The sequence below is a fragment of the Mus musculus genome, chromosome 15 (genome assembly GCF_000001635.26).
Source record: "Mus musculus strain C57BL/6J chromosome 15, GRCm38.p6 C57BL/6J".
NCBI lineage: Eukaryota > Metazoa > Chordata > Mammalia > Rodentia > Muridae > Mus > Mus musculus.
The window spans coordinates 27,016,430-27,029,294 of NC_000081.6; the positions used below are offsets into that span (position 1 = coordinate 27,016,430).

Sequence of the window (12,865 nt, forward strand, 5' to 3'; positions counted from 1 at the left end):
CACAGTCTAGGGTATCATGACACTGTTACCTATTGATCTCTGGGCAACATTATCTGTGCATTACAGACTTTAATAACTGTTCCATCATCTTCCTCTATGCTGCCCTTTCTAATATCTAATGAAAGTGCCATACAAAAAGGACACTTAGAACTCCTGCTCTAACACCTTAGCTTCTTACTTCCAATAACCTTTCTCTCTACATTATGCTAATTATATGGCCTGAATATTGTTATTATCAATCAAAAACACTTGCCCCAATATCCATTCCTTTTAAGATTAAATATCTCCCTTGATTTTCTAGCTATTGGTCAGACAGTGTCTGAACCAAACTCCCTTCTTGTTTTTTTTCTTTTAATTATTTGTTGGTTATATTGTTTATTTACATTTCAAATGTTATTCCCCCTTCCAGGTTTACTCTCCGAAAACTCCCATCTGCTCCCCCCTCCCACCTGCCCACTCCTGCCCCACCAACCTAGCATTTCCCTATACTGGGGCATCAAGTCTTCACAGGACCAAGGGCCTCCCCTTCCTGATACAGATGGGGATGCTTGCAGTCAACCATCGGACTGAGCAGGGGGTCCCAAATTGAGGAATTAGAAGAAGGACTGAAGTAGCTTAAGAGGTTTGCAACCCTATAGTAAGAACAATAATATCAACCAACCAGAACCCCTAGAGCTCCCAGGCACTAAACCACCAACCAAAGAATACACATGGAGGGAGGGACCCATGGCTCCAGCTGCATATGTAGCAGATGATGGCCTTGTCTCGCACCAAACCCCCTTCTTAATATTGGTCTGTGCTTTCAATGAACCCTCTATCACCATCCTTTTTTTATTAATTGATTGTTTTATTTATTTACATTTCAAATGTTGTCCCCCTTCCTGGTCTCCCCTCTGAAATCCCCCCATCCCATCCCCTTTTCCTTTACCTCCAAAAGGGTGCTCCCCCACCACCACCCACCTACCCACTTGCCCCCTCACACCTCTAGCATCCCCCTATGATGGAGCAACAGGTCTCTACAGGATCAAGGGCCTCCCCTCCCATTGATGCCAAACAAGGCCATCCTCTGCTACATATGTAGCTGGAGCCATGGGTCCCTCCATGTGTACTCTTTGGTTGGTGGTTTAGTCCCTGGGTGCTCTGATGGGTCCATGTAGTTGATATTGTTGTTCTTCATATGGGGTTGCAATCCCCTTTAGCTCTTTCAGTCCTTCCTCTAACTCTTCCATTGGGGTTTCTGGGCTTAGTCCAATGGTTGGCTGTGAGAATCTACATCTGTCTTAGTCAGATGCTCACAGAGCCTTTCAGAGGACTGCACGTACTTATTGGCATCCGCAATAGTGTCAGGATTTGATGTCTGCAGATAGGATGGATCCCAAGGTAGGGTGATCTCTGAATGGTCTTTCCTTAAGACTCTGCTCCATTTTTGGCCCCTGCATTTCCTTTAGACAAGGACAATCCTAGGTTAAAAATTTCTGTCACTGCCCATCATCGTGATGTGACATCTACTTCTCTGCTGTAAATGTTCTCACTTATTAGTCTATTTTCCCAATTCACAATCCTACGAGATTTGGGCAGTGGACATTCTAAGACACATTACAAGAGCTCTCTGTGCATCTTCACGTAAATGACAGGACATGTGTGTACCTCCAGCATCACTACGTTTTCCTGTCTCTTCCATGGGTACCTCTTACATATCTGAGCTCTACTTTAGACTTCCTTGATTTCATTTGCTATCAGCCTTATCTGAATAATCTATTCTAATCTCAACTTTTAGTTGACCTGCATTTATATCCTTTTACTTTCAAACTGATGACAATCTCCAAGTTTTATCACATTAAAACAATCTGTTCTATTACTCCATGCATTTGTCTTGATAAAGCCTCATAATCAGCATACCCAAAGCAATTCACAATACTTTCATGTCCTGTGTTCCCCATGGGATGAGTAATCATATCCACTGACAAGGTATTGGTGTGGTGCCTAGTTCACTATAAATGTACAATAAAATTTAACAATTGATATATAATTGACTTGTAATCTAAAACACTAATGAAGACAATAATTATTATTATTACTATTATTTCAATGACAAACCTAAGCATATAGCATAATAGGTTGTTAATTCAGTGGTAAATGTACTCTAACAAATAGCAAATAATGTGTGCAACTATATTGATTAATATAATATATTATATATGTATACTTATGTAAATACATACACATGCTTACATATATAAAATACATATCCTATGTGAATAAATATATTTGTTTTCATAAATATATATACTTATATATTTATTATATGTAATATAATATTGATTAGTTAAGCCCTGTTTCTTCAGGAAAGTAAGAAAACACTACACTAGTAAGGCTGTCTTCTTCCAATGGGTGCTTTCTTCAAAATTTCCCCTTTGTCTACATATCATTACTCCCTCTTCTGTCCAGCTTTAAATCAAATTGACACAGAACACAGTCATCTGAGAGTAGGAAACCTGACTTGAGAAAATGCCTCCATAAGACCAGGCTATAGACAAGCCTGTGGGGCATTTTTCTAATTAGTGATTGTACTGGCTAGTTTTGTGTCAACTTGACACAGCTGGAGATATCACAGAGAAAGGAGCTTCAGTTGAGGAAATGCCTCCATGAGATACAACTGTAAGGCATTTTCTCAATTAGTGATCAAGGGGGAAAGGCCCCTTGTGGGTGGTGCCATCTCTGGGCTGCTAGTCTTGGGTTCTATAAGAGAGCAGGCTGAGCAAGCCAGGGGAGGCAAGCCAGTAAAGAACATCCCTCCATGGCCTCTGCATCAGCTCCTGCTGTCTGACCTCCTTGAGTTCCAGTCCTGACTTCCTTTGGTGATGAACAGCAGTATGGAAGTGTAAGCCGAATAAACCCTTTCCTTGCCAACTTGCTTCTTGGTCATGATGTTTGTGCAGGAATAGAAACCCTGAATAAGACAGTGATTGATGGGAGAGGGCCCAGTCAATTGTGGGTTGCCCATTCCTGGGCTAGAGGGGCTAGGTTCTGTAAGAAAGCATGTCATGGCTGGGGGTGGGAGGCAAGCCAGTAAGCAGCGCTCCTCCATGGCCTCTGCATCAGCTCCTCATCCAGGTTCCTGCCCTGTGTGAGTTCCTACACTGACTTCCTTTGATGATGACCAGTGATATGGAAGCACAAACCAGATCAACCCTTCCCTCTACAGGTTGTTCTTGATTGTGGTATTTCATTGCAGCGGTAGTGACAGTAAGACACTATCTTTCCTTTGCCACGTTCCCTCCATTCTCCTAGCTCTGTTCTATAAACTCAGCAGCTGATCTGTAAAGGTGTTAAAAGTAGGTCTACACTCTGGTAAGTTTTATCCCTGTAAAATTTTTTGGGCTGTGAACAGTAGAAACGTTACTCAGAATGAAGAGGTAGCATACGCTAGAAAGTGGGCCTGGAGCAGGAGTGAGAGGAATCAGAGAAGAGAAAATTCTTAATGGAACCAGCAGCCAGGCACTGAGTTTCTCCACCAACAGAAAAAGGCAGGAGTCAAGTAGTGAGGAAAGAAAAGGCAGGGTTTTATCAGAATCTGAAGGTTGGCGAAGCTATGAGAATATCATAGTAAGGAATGGGAAATTAAGAGGTAAAGATGGTTCAGAGGTTGAGCTTGCTTCTCAGTCATGCAGACATCAGTTCAGATCCCAGGACAAAACAACAAAGGGATTGGTATCCCTCGTACCTGTAACCCAGGCACCTGCGCACATGTGCCCATACAGTCACGTGAACATACACAGAAGGACGTGAAATCTTAAAAGACTGGAAAAGCATTTGACTGTCAACCAACCACGATGCTCGACCAGAGCCTAAGTCCCTGCAAAGAACTTAATGCCCATAGAGATTCTCAAACCAGGTTTACCCCATGAACCAGGATCAATGATCCGGTGGCTGGATTTCTTATCTGGAACAATATATGAATGTGAAAAATCAGACATTCCTGAAAGACTGCTGAACCCCCTGATGCACCTGAGTTGTGGCGAGGTGGTGGCGCGGTGGCACACAGAGAACTGTTTTCCTACAGCATTCTTTTACAAAGACTGGCAAATTCCAAACTTCCAAACAAGTTTCCCTAACACATGGGCCTTATTAGAGGCCTCCATTTTCTTTGGCAGGAAGACAAGTTGCATTTAAATACTAACGCGAGCTGTTTTCCATAATGTATGCTGAGTGGGCTTCATCCATGTGTTGGAATGACATCAGCCATCCCTAGCCCCACGCTACAAAGGTTCCAAATTATTGTGTGCCAGGAAGATGAAAAGCGTGGGATTGTTATACACAGGAAAACAGAGACAAATTCACTGACTCCAGCTAGCAGATGACTTGTGTGTTTGCCTCCAATCAAGTAAAATCCTTTTTAAAAATCTCTAATCTTAGCTCGAGAGTTTATTCACTATTTTCAATTGATAGGAAGATAAAGTTCCGGGGAACATGTCACTGTCAATTGATTCTTGAGCAACATCGTGCTAATCTCTGCTACTTTCTGAATTCGTTCAGTGACCCCAGCAGTGTGCACCACACAGGAAACAAGGTGAGAGCCAAACAATCCTCTCCAGGACTCTCACCGAGCACAAAACTTTCACAGACCTTAAGCATCCAGCTAATACTAAAGCACGTGGTTTATTGAAAAGAAAGGTTAACGTCGTGGCATCTCAACATTTTAAAATGTGATTTTAAAAGAGTTTATGAAATGAAATGCCCCCCAATGTTCTTACACTGGCAGCATTTGGTTGGTTTCTTGCCCTTGGATGGGATAGCAGTTCTGGTGTCTGCACCGGGGCAGCAGGAAGCCAAGATTCTGAACCTGTTGCTGACAGGGAAGAAGATAAAGGCACCAGGCTGCAGCCATCCTATCTATGAGAAATAGCCATGTAAAAAATACCTTGGCTTGATGCAGTGCAGGGGTTCCTTCTTTTTCGCATGCCACTGCACCAGAGAGAATTTTAAAAGATTTCTAATGGAAAAGAAAAACATGTGGAATTTTTAACATAGTCTGTCTGGAAAGAAAAGCACTTTTAGGGTTTACAAAGTTTGGTTTGACATTGAGTCTCTCAGCTTGTGGGCTCAGTGCTCTGCAAAGTTCTTAGCTTCTCAAGTATAAAGTTTCTCCACCTGGTTAGGGAGGATGGGGACATGGGGTCATCCTATTGGTCAATGCACTTCTGACTCTGAATCCTGACAGTGCAGTTAGCTTTTCTCATTGTTGTAAAAAGGAGGTGTCCTGATACATGCAACTTAACACTGAGTTAGTTTTGGCTCACAGTTACGGGTTGAAGCCCATCCTGCAGGAGGAGTCTGGGTGAGAAGGGCTTGAAGCAGCTGGTCACATGGTAGTCACATTTAGGAAGGAGAAAGCATTAAGTGTTCACCTTAAAAAAACAAAAAACATAAAAACAAAAACAAAAACAATCCAGCTGTTACACCTCTCCCTAGTTCTTCATCCCATTCCTCCTCCCCTTCTCTCTAAGAGGATGTCACCCACCACCACCAGACATCCCCAAGTCTCAAGGGTTAGGCACTTCTCTCACTGAGGCCAACCAGCCCATCCCCTGCTGTATATACGTTAGGGGCCTTGGACCAGCTAGTATATGCTGCCTGGTTAGTGGCTCGGTATCTGAGAGATCTCAGGGGTCCCAGCTAATTGAGACTGCTGGTCTTCCCATGGGGTCTCTCTCCTCTTCAGCTTCTTCCAGCCCTTCCTAATTCAACCACGGGGGTCCCTGACTTCAGTCCAATGGTTGTGTGTAAGTATCTGCATCTGTCTCAGTCAGCTGCTTGTTGGACCTCTCAGAGGACAGCCATGCTAGGTTCCTGTCTGTAAACACACCATAGCATCAGTATTGGTGTCAGGCCTCGGAGCCTCCCCTTGAGAGTGTTTCTTCTCTCTAGACTCCACTTTTCTAGGCAGTTCAGCCCCAGGAACAGAAAGTGGTGCCAACTGCTTTGGGGTGGGTTTTCCTACCCTGTTAACCTAATCCAGGTAATCCCTCAGAATCTTGCTCTGAGGCTTGTCCTCCACTAGTTTTGGATCCTATCAATTTAACAATCAATGTTAACTATCACACAATGTATTTTATATGACTAAGCAAAGTTTTGTTTTTTGTTTTTGTTTTTTGGTTTGGATTTTTTTGGCATTGCTAACATGCAACACAAGGACATGCAAGATAACCACTCTTATTTTGTTATGGACCAAGGTCTACACCTTCCAAATTCCCATTTCAAAGCCATAACTCTCATCATTGCTCTACTTAGAAAATGAAACTCTGAGATTATTAATGTCAAATGAAATTATCAAGAATTAACAGCACTGACCTTGACCTGATAAGGTACCCTTTCAGTAAGAGGCAAAAATGACAACACATCCTCCCTCTCTCTGTGTCTCTCTGTCACTCTCTGTCTGTCTGTCTTTCTCCCTCCTCTCCCCTCCCCTCCCCCTCCCCTCTACTCCCCCTCTCCTCCACTCCCCTTCCCTCCTCCTCCTCCTCCTCCTCCTCCTCCTCCTCCTCCTCCTCCTCCTCCTCTTCTTCTTCTTCTTCTTCTTCTTCTTCTTCTTCTTCTTCTTCTTCTTCTTCTTCTTCTTCTTCTTCTTCTTCTTCTCCTCCTCCTCCTCCTCCTCCTCCTCCTCCTCTCTCTCTCCCCCTCTCTTTCTGAAGATAAATATCAAGGAGAGTGCTCTCCTCAGACTCAGACCCTGCCAGTCCTTTGATCTTCACTATTCAGTTTTGAGGAGTATTTTTAAAAACAGAATTCTGTTGTTTATATCACCATATTAATGCATTTTGTTATGACAGCCTGAGCACATTAACATATATTTACATTTTTAGAAACTATTAAAACTCAACCCCTAGACTTATATCCTTGATTCAAATATTATTAGATCCAGGGTCTGCCTGGACTCAGGCCAGTTCTATATGACTAACACTTTGGATTTAATCTTTTGGGAAAATAAAGAAAACTTAGGCTTTTCTTTGCTTCTGAGAAACAATATAATTTTCTTTGTGAGCTCAAATGCTCAGTTGACTTTCAATTAAGGGCACCAAACTATCCGTTAGGGGAAAAGATATACTTCTCAACAAATGGTTTTCAGAAAGAAGAGAAAGTCTATAAAATGGGAGAAAATATTTGTAAGCATACATCTGGAAAAGGGTTAACATCTGAAATATGTAAGTAACTCAAATAACTCACGAGTTTAAAAAAACAGACGTCATATTTAGAAAATGCAAAAAGGAACTGACTAGACATTCTCTAAGGAGGACACGCACATGGACAGCAGGTGTGCCAACAATGCTCAGTATGGTTGATTATCAGGGAAATGTCACCTCATACACAGGAGAATGGCTTATCTCAAAAGGGAACTTGGGGTAAAAAGTGGAGAAATGGTAAGTCTTGTTTAAGTTTGGTGGAAATGAAAATTAATGTAAGTTTCCTTTAAAAATTATCAGAATTATTGTATGATCTGGCAATCCCATAGTGTTTATATATTCTGAAATAAATATGTAATCGTTTATGCATAGACAAAAGCAGCCTCTATATGTAATCATTTATACATGGACAAAAGCACTCTCTAACCTTGATCAAAGAGGCTTCTTTTTACAATGAATGAGGGGGATGAAGAGAGACTGTGGCTGCCTCAGATATAGAAAATAAACAATACTGTGTGCCCATCCCTAAAATAATTTACAATACCCCCGCTATGGCTTAGGGAATGTTTTTAGAAAAGGAAGTATGAAAGAGCTGAAGGATGGGGTGAAGGGCTACATAACACTGTTGTCTAGACTCAATACAATGAGTGCCATAACTTACTCACAGCAGCTAACCATAGTTACCTATAATGGGCTCACAAGAGTCTTGCCCTAAGTCAAGGAAGTAGGATGGGCTCCCACCTTTGTTTCTGAGCTACTGGCTACTGATATATTCTGGAAGACAAAAAAAAAAAAAAAAAAAAAAAAAAAAAAAAAAATGCTCTCTATAGTTGTATGCTCGCTGCTGTGTCTACCAGGTTCCAACCCAAAATTCCAACCCCTAGAAAAACTCAGTAGGTCACAAAGCAAAAGTAGTATATGTAAATATAGAGAGATTTCTGGGAAGGAAGAGGGTACACAGGGGTGGTGTCGAGGTGGAGGAATTCCAATGAGTACATCTGTGAAACTAACACCAAATTTGATGGATAAAAATAAAATCAGTACACTAAGGAGCTATCTTGGATGCCTGTGTTTACAAGAATGTGACACGCTGGCTAAGATCTGGAACCAATCTAATGTCTAGCGATAGATGAATATGTAAGGAAGTGTGGCATATTGATAAAGTGGGATACTGCCGTTAAAAAATGGAAGCCTGACATGTTTAACAACATGGCAGAGTTTTTTAAAAGGAATTAAGTCAGACACAGAAAGCCAAATGCAGTATGATCTCACTCACATGTAGAACAAAGAGATTGGTTCTGTAAAGGTGAGGAGAAATGAAGGGTTTCCAGGGACGGCGAGGCTGAGTGGATGCTGGTCAAAGGGACACAAAGGTTCAGTTAGGAATAAGTTCTATCATTCTAGCATGATGATTTATGACAATTATCTTTTGTTCTTGAGAAACACAAGAGTAGTTTTCACCAAAAGCTGATAATAATGCATGGAGATGCATATACTTTAGTTAACTAGATTTAGTCAAGGTATAATGTGTGCATATATACACAAATATGAAAATATTATACACGGTAAATGCTTGTAGGCTTATCAATTTGCAGATGAAAATAACACTTTAAAGTTTTAACTGATACTTACATCACAAATATCTATTACGATTTCTTTGGAAAATCAATCCCATGAAAGTAGACACTTTGCTTCTTCTTCTTCGGGAAAACACCAAATGGTGGATGACGCCTGTGCAGCGAGAGGGCCCGGAGGACCCGGGGGCCTAGGATTAGGAGGCCGCGGCGGCTTCCGCGGAGGATTCGGCGGAATTCGGTCTTAGGGGCCGTGGTCGTGGCCGAGGCCGTGGCCGTGGTCGAGGCCGCAGGGCTCGTGGAGGTAAAGCTGAAGACAAGGAGTGGATCCCCGTCACCAAGCTGGGCCGCCTGGTTAAGGACATGAAGATCAAGTCCTTGGAGGAGATCTACCTGTTCTCCCTGCCCATTAAGGAGTCTGAGATCATTGATTTCTTCCTGGGTGCGTCCCTAAAGGATGAGGTTCTGAAAATCATGCCAGTGCAGAAGCAGACTCGGGCTGGCCCGCGGACCAGGTTCAAGGCTTTCGTCGCTATTGAGGACTACAATGGTCACGTTGGTCTTGGTGTTAAGTGCTCCAAGGAGGTTGCCACTACCATCCGAGGGGCCATCATCTTGGCCAAGCTTTTCATCGTCCCTGTGCGGAGAGGCTACTGGGGGAACAAGATTGGCAAGCCCCATACTGTTCCATGCAAGGTGACAGGCCGCTGTGGCTCTGTGCTGGTGTGTCTCATCCCTGCCCCCAGAGGCACTGGCATTGTCTCTGCTCCTGTGCCCAAGAAGCTCCTGATGATGGCCCGTATAGATGACTGCTACACTTCAGACAGAGGCTGCACTGCCACCCTGGGCAACTTTGCTAAGGCCACCTTTGATGCCATCTCCAAGACTTACAGCTACCTGACCCCCGACCTCTGGAAAGAGACTGTCTTCACCAAGTCTCCTTATCAGGAATTCACGGATCATCTTGTGAAAACCCACACCAGAGTCTCTGTTCAGAGGACCCAGGCTCCAGCTGTGGCTACCACATAAGGGTTTTTATACGAGAAAAATAAAAGAATTCTAAGTCTGCTGATAAAAAAAAAGAAAGAAAGGAAGAAAGAAAGTAGACACTTTGCTTTCATTTCTGCATTGATACAACGTATGCTCAGTATATCTGCAAATACAAAGTATTCCCATGTGATCCGAAACTGTCCACGCTCTGTGACCACAGTGTACAAGGCTAGAGAGCTCAGTTTTAATCACTCTACAGCTAACTTTCTGAACACTAAGTGGAGGAGTCATTGCTTGGCTGCAGAAACTCTCCTAACAGTTTTTACTATACGTAGCAGAAGAGAGAAAATGTGAAACTAAGACCAAGGGGTGGGGGAGGCTGCAAAAATGTAAGGGTGTCATTTGTGAAAGCCTAACACCTAATTTAGTAAACTGTCCACACAGTAATCTAAGAGAACATGAAGGGACATTTTTATAAAAGAGTGATTCTCATTTAGTCTTTAGGAAATTTGTATGCTATAGTTTGGTCATCTTCGTTTCTATCTCTCAACTTCTCTTAGATCCTCCTCCTTCTCTACCTCTCTACCCACCAAACTTCATTCATTCTTCCTTCCTCCCTCCCTCCTTTCCTCCCTCCCCCTCTTCCTCTCACTCTCTTAAAAACCTAACTCCTGGAGTGTGGTTAGTGTTGACTAACTACTCCAGGTCACAGGGCTTTCCCTTGAATGTAGTCAATCTACCAGGTGTAACTCTATTGAAGAAAACTGACTTTCTCTTGTCCAAATGTAATCAAAAGTTGATACATCCTTCAGTAAGTAGAGGTGAAATTTCATGCCCAAGAATAATAAAATAAAATAAAATAACGCTGGAGCTAAAAAAAAAAAGGATGAATATTTTGCTCACCAAAGCCATTTCAATGTCACCAGAAATAAATGGCAATCACCTCAGGTATAAACACTTCTTAGAAAGCCATACATGGGGAAATAATTACAAGACATGAAGCCAGAAGCCAAGCCATCCAGTCTCAAGGTGAGATACAGCAGCAGGAAACTGGTATAAAGAATGGGAAGACTGGATGTGGACAAGTCCTCTCTACCATGAGGTTCACTGCTGTGGAGACCAAAAACAGGGAAGCTCTAGCAGAAAACTTGGCATTTACAACTATATTCCTGAAGCAGGCCATGTAATGTTTAGTTGGCTTTGAATGTACAGAGTAGGTCTGACTGTTCAGCTGTCAGTACTCTGGTTGTTTCCCCGGCTCCCAATGCACTATGAAATGCTCACAGATGGGACATTAGCCACCCCAGGATGTAAAACCTGAGGCGTTCAGAAGGGTAAGAGGATTTGCCTGACCCACACACTGCAAAGTAAAATGTGGCCACAGAGACACCAGTATGCAGAAGCACAAAAGAGGGCAGCTGACATTTGTCTGGCCCAGGCTCCCCACTCACATAAATCATCAGAAGGATACCCCTGGAGATCAGCTGACAGCGCTCACCCACTCACCACACTTCCAGAAGACTCAGAGGATGCTACCCCGCATTGTTTCCCCGCTTTGCACTTTAATGTACCTTTAGTAATGTTTCGACTTTTCTCTTCTTTTCTGTTTCACTGTCTCTGGCGTCTCGATCACATTCCACCCAACTCATCCTCTTACTCTTCCTCACTTGTCAGATCTTGATTCTTTCCTATTGTCTGTCTTCTAGTCCCCTCTTTACCTCAACCATTGGCTATTTCTTCACTTACTCCAGACACTTTTAAATGTCATAGATCATTAGTTTGGGCAGTCTCTGTCCTGTAGATATTGCTCACTTGTCGACGGGGTTGTTGCAGCTGCAACATTCTGTTTTGTCCCATTTCAGTTGGTCTGGAGATTGAAGCCTCAAAGGCACGCCACCCACTATTATCCTCTACGTGAAAACTGTGGAGCTATGCAAACAAAAGGATGTGCAGGTGCCACACAGATGAATAGGAAACATGAAAAGGCAAGGAGGCATGTCCCCTCTGAAGTTCTGACCCATCAAATGCTGAATTCAAAGATCTTGAAACACACAGTACTCTTGCAAGTGGAGTGGAGTGCAGCTCCCATATTCGGTGGTCTACAACCACCTGTCACAGTAGCTGCAAGAAATCTAACGCCCTCTTCTGCCCTCTGAGGGCTTATATCTATATATATCTCTATCTCTATCATCGATAGATAGATAGGTAGATAGATAGATAGATAGATAGATAGATAGATAGATAGATAGATAGATAGATACAAGATACATAGAGATATATGTACATACAGATAAATATCTTTTATAGTTATATGTAGATATAGATATATAGATATCTATACAGGAGACCAATAAAGTAAGACCAGAAACAGATTTTTTAATTATTAAAAATAGGTTCTAGTAAGTATATATGCCATGAGGACATTAGGTCTGTAAATTTTTAAAGAGCTTTACATATTTAATATTATATCTTCACTCAGTCAATATGAACAAGTTCAGTGCTAGATCTGAGAATAGAACCACAAACAGAACAAACAAAGCCCTTTCCTTTTGGGAGCTCACATTCTAATGCTAAAACTTACAACATACTGTTACATCAGATGTGGCCAGTCACAAAATTTAGAGTTCAGTGGACATGCACATAATTCCAATCCTACTCTCATTACAAAGATACTTAAGTGATTTGAATTCTGCTTTGTTTCATTTATGTGTGCCTTGTTTTCTGAGAGATAAAAAAAGGATGTGACTTGTGTGCCTAATGGTTCCTAATGGATATCAATGTTATTTCTAAAATATTAAGAGCTGCAATTGTGGTTTTCATTATCACAAAACCTGGCCAGCCCACCCTCATACCCTATTCCTCAAAATTATTCTGTTTAGTCTTCCAACTTGGGGGTGTTGTTTTATGCTCATTAAGATGGCAGGTAAGAAGCAGAGACATGAAGCTAACGGACTGGGCAAAGCATTCATGTGAGTGTAGCTAGGAGATGAGATGATCACAAAAATTCTAGGTGCTTATTCCAATTTAACCTCTACATATCTCGTGTAAGTCATCACCCTTCCTGAGTCTTCATCCAGTACATGAATGAAGTTTGTCAAGTGTAACAATAACATCAAAACA

At 42.2% G+C, this 12,865-nt stretch overlaps 1 pseudogene; it reads left to right on the forward strand.

Annotated features, from left to right (window-relative positions):
- Gm6576 (predicted gene 6576) lies at nt 8,873–9,828 on the forward strand (annotated as a pseudogene).